Raw genomic sequence first — 6,930 nt, forward strand, 5'->3', positions numbered from 1 at the left:
TCCTCACATCGGTTCATCATCTTCAAGAAGGTATAATTTTCTACCTTATTGTCTGCTTATTTTTGGTTTGATTGAAATCAATAAGGTGTTTGTCGGGTTTGTATTCCGATTATCTTGTTTTAAGTGTTAAAACTTATTTTTAATAGTTTAAAGTATGTAAAAATTTTTGAAAATCACTTTCCACTGCATGATCGGAACCCAACAATAGTGTTGGTGCAGAAATCTGCTCGCGCCGGGGAAGCTGGAGTCGGAGAAGCCGCGGTCGCCGCCGTCGGGACCTGCAAGGGAAGTCTAAACCGGAGGTGGGGTTGCTCCGGCAAGACCCTCCGACGCTCAAGTCAGTACTCTGCCTCAACAAGAATGGAGTGCTCAAACGGAGAATTTAACAGAGTTTTGAGATAGAAAAGAGGGCTTGGAGAATAACGTATCTGGGTCCCCCTTTTATAGGCGGAAGAGGCAACGGGCCGATGGCGACGTTTGTAACCGTCTGGTAGTGGGCCGCCAACAGTCAGGGGAATTGATTGCAAAAGATAGTGGGGTAGACGCGTGGGCATCATCGCGGCTTGCCACGTGGAATCTGTTACGCTGGGTGGAGCAGCATCCGTTGTCGTGACTTGCCAGCGGCTGGGAGAATCGCATGGAATCCATCGCAGGGGGTGGAGCAGATTCGTGGCCATTACTGCGGCCTGCCAGGGGGTAGTGGAGCTGTGCAGAATCTGCTACGAGAGGTGGAGCAGGGCGGCGATGGCTGCTGTGGCCTGTCAGGGAATGATGAAACTGTGCGGAGTCCGCCATAAAAAGTGGAGCAGGATCGCGGGTGGAGCCCGGCTCCCGTAGGAGTCCGGGCGGAACCATTCTGATGTCGGTGGTGGAGCCCGGCTCCCGTAGGAGTCCGGGTGGAACCATTCTGATGTCGGTGGTGGAGCCCGACTCCCGTAGGAGTCTGGGCGGAACCATTCTGATGTCGGTGGTGGAGCCCGGCTCCCGTAGGAGTCCGGGCGGAGCCATTCTGATGTCGGTGGTGGAGCCCGGCTCCCGTAGGAGTCCGGGCGGAACCATTCTGATGTCGGTGGTGGAGCCCGGCTCCCGTAGGAGTCCGGGCGGAACCATTCTGATGCCGGTGGTGGAGCCCGGCTCCCGTAGGAGTCTGGGCGGAGCCATTCTGATGCTCCACCACCGGCATCAGAATGGTTCCGCCCGGACTCCTACGGGAGTCGGGCTCCACCACCGACATCAGAATGGTTCCGCCCGGACTCCTACGGGAGCCGGGCTCCACCACCGACATCAGAATGGTTCCGCCCGGACTCCTACGGGAGCCGGGCTCCACCCGCGATCCTGCTCCACTTTTTATGGCGGACTCCGCACAGTTTCATCATTCCCTGACAGGCCACAGCAGCCATCGCCGCCCTGCTCCACCTCTCATAGCAGATTCTGCACAGCTCCACTACCCCCTGGCAGGCCGCAGTAACGGCCACGAATCTGCTCCACCCCCTGCGACGGATTCCATGCGATTCTCCCAGCCGCTGGCAAGTCACGACAACGGATGCTGCTCCACCCAGCGTAACAGATTCCACGTGGCAAGCCACGATGATGCCCACGCATCTACCCCACTATCTTTTGCAATCAATTCCCCTGACTGCGGGCGGCCCACTACCAGACGGTTACAAACGTCGCCATCGGCCCGTTGCCTCCCCCGCCTATAAAAGGGGGACCCAGATATGTTATTCTCCAAGCCCTCTTTTCTATCTCAAAACTCTGCTAAATTCTCCGTTTGAGCACTCCATTCTTGTTGAGGCAGAGTACTGACTTGAGCGTCGGAGGGTCTTGCCAGAGCAACCCCACCTCCGGTTTAGACTTCCCTTGCAGGTCCCGGCGGCGGCGACCGCGGCTTCTCCGACTCCAGCTTCCCCGGCGCGAGCAGATTTCTGCACCAACAAATAGTATCAAAGCCATCCTTGATTGATTCAATCAAATATCATATTATTGTTGTGATGTTGATTAGATCAAATTCATGTAATGTCAAAATTTGGTTTTTTACATGGTATTTGATTGCTGATTTGGTGCATCCTTGGATTATGAATAAATGACATCTTATCTATGATCAAAACCCTGGCATTAAATTCCATGGCCTTAAGACTTGTGTGACAAATTTAAGTAAGATCTAATGATTTGAATTTTTCATAAAATTGCTGCCTTGTGCATGTAATGCATGAGATGAAAGGTTGTTGCATGAGATGCACACACCAAGGCCGACCACCATAGATTGGGCATTCATCATGGTAGGTCTTCCATTATGGTTCTTATCCTGCATGTGTGTGGCTGAAAAATTTGAATCATGGAAGAGATGCTTCAAACATGAATTAGGATTTTTGATGTTGGGTTTGATTTGACCATAATTCATTGGCCCAATGTAATTAGGGTTTATGATTGTAGATCAAATCAGATTCATAGTTCTAATTAGATTAAAAATTTTATTTAATTAAAGTTGACCTAATTGTCATTGATCTAATTTGATTAGGACTTGAGTCATAGTTAATCAAATCTTTGCGAACCTAGTTGGATTAGGGTTTATTTAAGAATTGATTAACTAAACTCAAATAAGGTGACATATGGTTAACTCATAATTATATTTGAGTCAAGAGTTGAATCTGAATCAAAAACCCAAGATGGGTCCTATGCCTATGAATTTAAACATCTTAAGTGACATGATCATGAATGATATCACAATTAGAATAACATAGGTAGTTTATTATCATGCTTTATAAAATTATTATAAATTGCATGATGGAATGGTATGGACTAAGAATACCCATAAGTTGGTTGATTGTATAGATGTATTTGCAATGGTTGCAATAGGGTGGGTGCCTCTGATGCATTATATTTCCTCTGATTGGGACTTTTATATATTAATATAAAATTAAAGATAGAAAATTTTATTTGTCAATATATAAAAATTATTTCTTTATATTTATGGATAAAGAAAGAAGATGAGCATTCATTGAAGCCTTCATGGAGATGAAGACTGTACCACTAGGCGGCTAGAGGGTTTAGGTGCATGAAGATCAATCATGAGATAGTTCAATCTGTGATGCACCTAGAATGAGACCCGCAATCCATCCAAGTGGCTCGGGTGGATTATACTAAAATTAAAAAAAAATCTTTAACCATCTGATATTACTATTTGCTCTTATATGCTGGTAGTTAAAATTAAATATAAATTGCCTATGATGCACTTGTATATGTTTTAGATGTGCATGAGACCAAAGTCCCTCATTAAAAATTATATTAAATCATAATGGTGAAATGTTAAAAATACTACCTATGTCTTCCTTCATGCTAAGCCAATAGAGTATGTCAAAAACTATAGTGAATTTGTTGTGCTATCCATAAGGATTGTTAATAAACACTTAATTTAAATCATTTAAAGCAGAAAATTATATTTAATTTATTTTATTTATTAAAAATTTGATGCTTCTTTTTATATTTTACAGGAAAGGTGATCGCTGATACAAAGAGTTTGATTCGCAGATCAAAAAGACTCAAGTTTGAAGAAAATTAGACTTAAAATAAAATTAAAATAAAAGAAGGATGCATATGGTATTATAGAAAATGAAGATACTATGCAAGAAACCCAAAAAGGATATAGGCATCATTTTAAAGAAACAAAAGTTTCTTTTTGTAATCAAAAAGGAGCGTAAGTGGTTGCCTAACAGCTAACGGGTCCGTGAAAGAAGATTGCGGGCGCGCAGCATTACAGGCACACGGTATTGCGGGTGCGCGGCATGGCAGGTTCGCGGGGAGTTTGTGCTAGCGGACACAATGGCGAACAGACGGATGCTCATGATAGCAAATGGATCTGAAAATTAAAGAAAAAAATATAATACTTAGAAATACTTCAAGAGGAAGAATTTATATTTTCTTTATCTGCTTGTGATCTTTCCATCTCATCCATCCATCTTTTAGTCCTTAGTATTTTCTTTAGTCCCACATCTAAAAATTATGTAAATCTCTTCCCTCCTAACACCTATAAAAAGGCTCTTGTACTCCCATTTGAGGGGGATCTCAAAAATTCTTCTAGAGCATTGCATAGAGGAAGAGAAAGGGACTACTCCATGAGCAGCTAGGCTAGCAGTCTCGGGAGTGGAGAAAAAATTTTGTAACGACACAGAGTGGGTTTATTGTTCTAAACTTTCTTGTATTTCTTTATATGCAATAAAGATTATGCTTTTTATTTAAATTATCATGAGTTCTTTATTTGTTCTCTTTCATATGCTTTTATTTATGCTTTTCTGTTAGATTAATATTAGGAACAACTTTGATTTTCCGGAGATGCACCATGATCTACGAGTACGAGGCGTGCTGAGGAAAGAAGAGTTGTTTACCTAGTACTTTCTCGAGACGCACCGTGATCTACTGGTACGGGGTGTGCCAAGGAAAGATAGATATTTTTTCTAAGATTAATCGTATCTATTTAATTAAAAAAAAAAGAGATACAACTCTACTAGTGCAAAATTAATTCAAAACTTCCGAGCTCTTTATTTTCTAATTACATCAATTTCAAGATAATTTATTTTCTAAATCAAAACAATGCTTCTTTCTTTTATTTTGCAATCTCAACCTAGCCCAAGATCCTTGAGGATACGATCTCGACTCATTCTACCTACGTAGTGAGTAGAGTTATTTTTGGTGCTATCAACGACTACGCATCAAATTTTGGCATCGTTGTCGGGGATCTTGGCACGGTTGAATTAAAAAAAAAAAAAAACCACTGACATTTCATAACACAACTAAAATAGCGTAATCTCAAATATAAAAATCTCTAACTTGCTTGGACACCTTGTTCCTTTGCATTACATCTCCATAATTAACTTTAAGGATACAACCTATTAACTAAGATAAGGTGGGGATTTGATCATCCTTCCTTGACCCACAAATCACTCCCTTGCATTTGCATAACCTAGACCTTAATCTAAAATTAATTAGACATTGACCCCTAAGGATTTTGAGCTCATTAGGACAAGTGACCCTGAGAGTTGAACCAGATTAGACTTGGTCAGCTAGCTGGTGTCTAGGCAAGTGGTTTGCGGGATGACTGGGCCCAAAGGAAGGTGGTTTTTAATTGATTTTGTTTGCTGACCTGGCTATTTTAATTAGTGTCTAAGAAAAGTAACGGGGGGACTTCCACCTACCTTATACTTATCTGGCCAGTTGGTTGGTCAAGCTCTGACTTGGAGGGCTTGAAGGCTAACTACAGTTAGGAGCTGTCTAGAACTAGGAAAACTTTAGGATAGAGAGTCCACTGCGTGCTAACTTGATTGTAATTAAAATATAACCACAACTAATTCTTCTATTAGTTTTAGGACTTCTTAGGATCTTTTCTTTAGAACTCTTTTCTCTCTTCTCCTCTCCTCTTAATAATAATAAAAAAAAATCCTTAACAGACTATGATAGTCCTACATAGACCTTTTAGTTGCATGTTAGGTCGATGATCACTAAAACCCAACTTGCAACCATTAGACGAAGAATTAGAAAAGACTCTTAGGACTATCCAAGTTAGAAACATGGCTGCACCTGGTGAGGCTAATCCTCCACGCTCATTGAGAGAATATTTCACTCCATCCTCGTACACCTACTCTCCATGCATTCAAGCACCTCCAGTCGAAGCTACCCAATATGAGATTAAGTCTAGCATTATTCAAATGTTGCCATCATTCTATGGACTTAGTAACAAGGACCCATACAAATACTTGGATGAATTTCTTGAAATTTGTTCCACAGTAAAAATCCAAAATTTCTTCGATGATGCCCTTAGGTTGAAACTGTTTCCTTTCTCACTTAAGGATAAAGCTAAGCATTGGCTAAACTCCTTAGACTCTATAATCATTTCAACTTGAGATCATCTTCAAAGAGAATTTCTCAAGAAATACTTTTCAATTGAAAAAATAAATCAAATTAAAAAAGCTATCACTAGTTTTTTCCAATTGGAGGGTGAACTTTTTAATGAAACATGAAAAAGGTTAAGGGATCTCATTCGTAAATGTCCACACCATGCTGTCCCTAAATGGCAACTTTGTCAGTGTTTTTATGATGGTCTATCGGAGAAACACTGACAAATGGTTGATGCATCATGTGGTGGGACATTCATGCTAAAGAGTGAGGATGAAGCCTGGCAGCTCTTTGAAACACTTAGTGAGAATTTCTTACATCATATGTCTGCCACCTCTAGAGAACAACCCATGCTTCAACAAAAAAGAAGTGAAATTTATCAGATTGGAAACGTCATAGATATCCACAGTAAGGTAGATGAACTGTCCCAAAAATTAGACCGTCTTCTAAATACTGGATAATCCCCGATTCCACTTAACCCAATCCAAAAAGTTTGTGCATTGTGTGCAAGTCCGAACCATTTTATTAGTGAATGTCCAGCCGCACCTCAATTTTTTGAGTTTGTGCACGAGCAAGTTCAGCAAGCTCAAGTCCAACAAGCTCGCAGACCAGGAAATGATCCATATTTGAACACTTATAACCCCAGCTGGAGAAATCATTCAAATTTTTTCTGGAGACCACAACTAGTGGTTGGCCCTGCCGCACCTCGACCTTAATATCAGGACCCAACATATAGGTATGGACCATACCATCAATTTCAAAATACTCCTCAACCGTCTACTACTGGTCACAGCTCAGCTTTTGAGAAAAATGTTCTGAAAGCACTAGAATGATTAGAAGTCAACACTCAGACCCTTAACTCCCACACACAATCCATTGCTAAGTTAGAGACCCAAATAGGTCAACTAGCGACTGCATTCAGTAGGAGGGAAGGAGAAAAATTATCTAGCCAACCCGAGAGCAACCCAAGAGGGCAATTTGTGATTGAGAGCTCTAATACCCCAGAAGCTTTTTCTGAACACGCCAAATCAATCATGACTCTGA

At 41.6% G+C, this 6,930-nt stretch overlaps 1 non-coding gene across 1 annotated transcript; it reads right to left on the reverse strand.

Annotated features, from left to right (window-relative positions):
- Positions 1-5,949: 5,949 nt before the first annotated feature.
- LOC140852981 (small nucleolar RNA R71) lies at positions 5,950-6,055 on the reverse strand. The gene has a single exon (XR_012136058.1). It is a non-coding gene; the product is annotated as a small nucleolar RNA R71 (small nucleolar RNA).
- Between the last annotated feature and the right edge of the window lie 875 nt (positions 6,056-6,930).

This window comes from Elaeis guineensis, chromosome 12, assembly GCF_000442705.2.
Source record: "Elaeis guineensis isolate ETL-2024a chromosome 12, EG11, whole genome shotgun sequence".
Lineage (NCBI taxonomy): Eukaryota > Viridiplantae > Streptophyta > Magnoliopsida > Arecales > Arecaceae > Elaeis > Elaeis guineensis.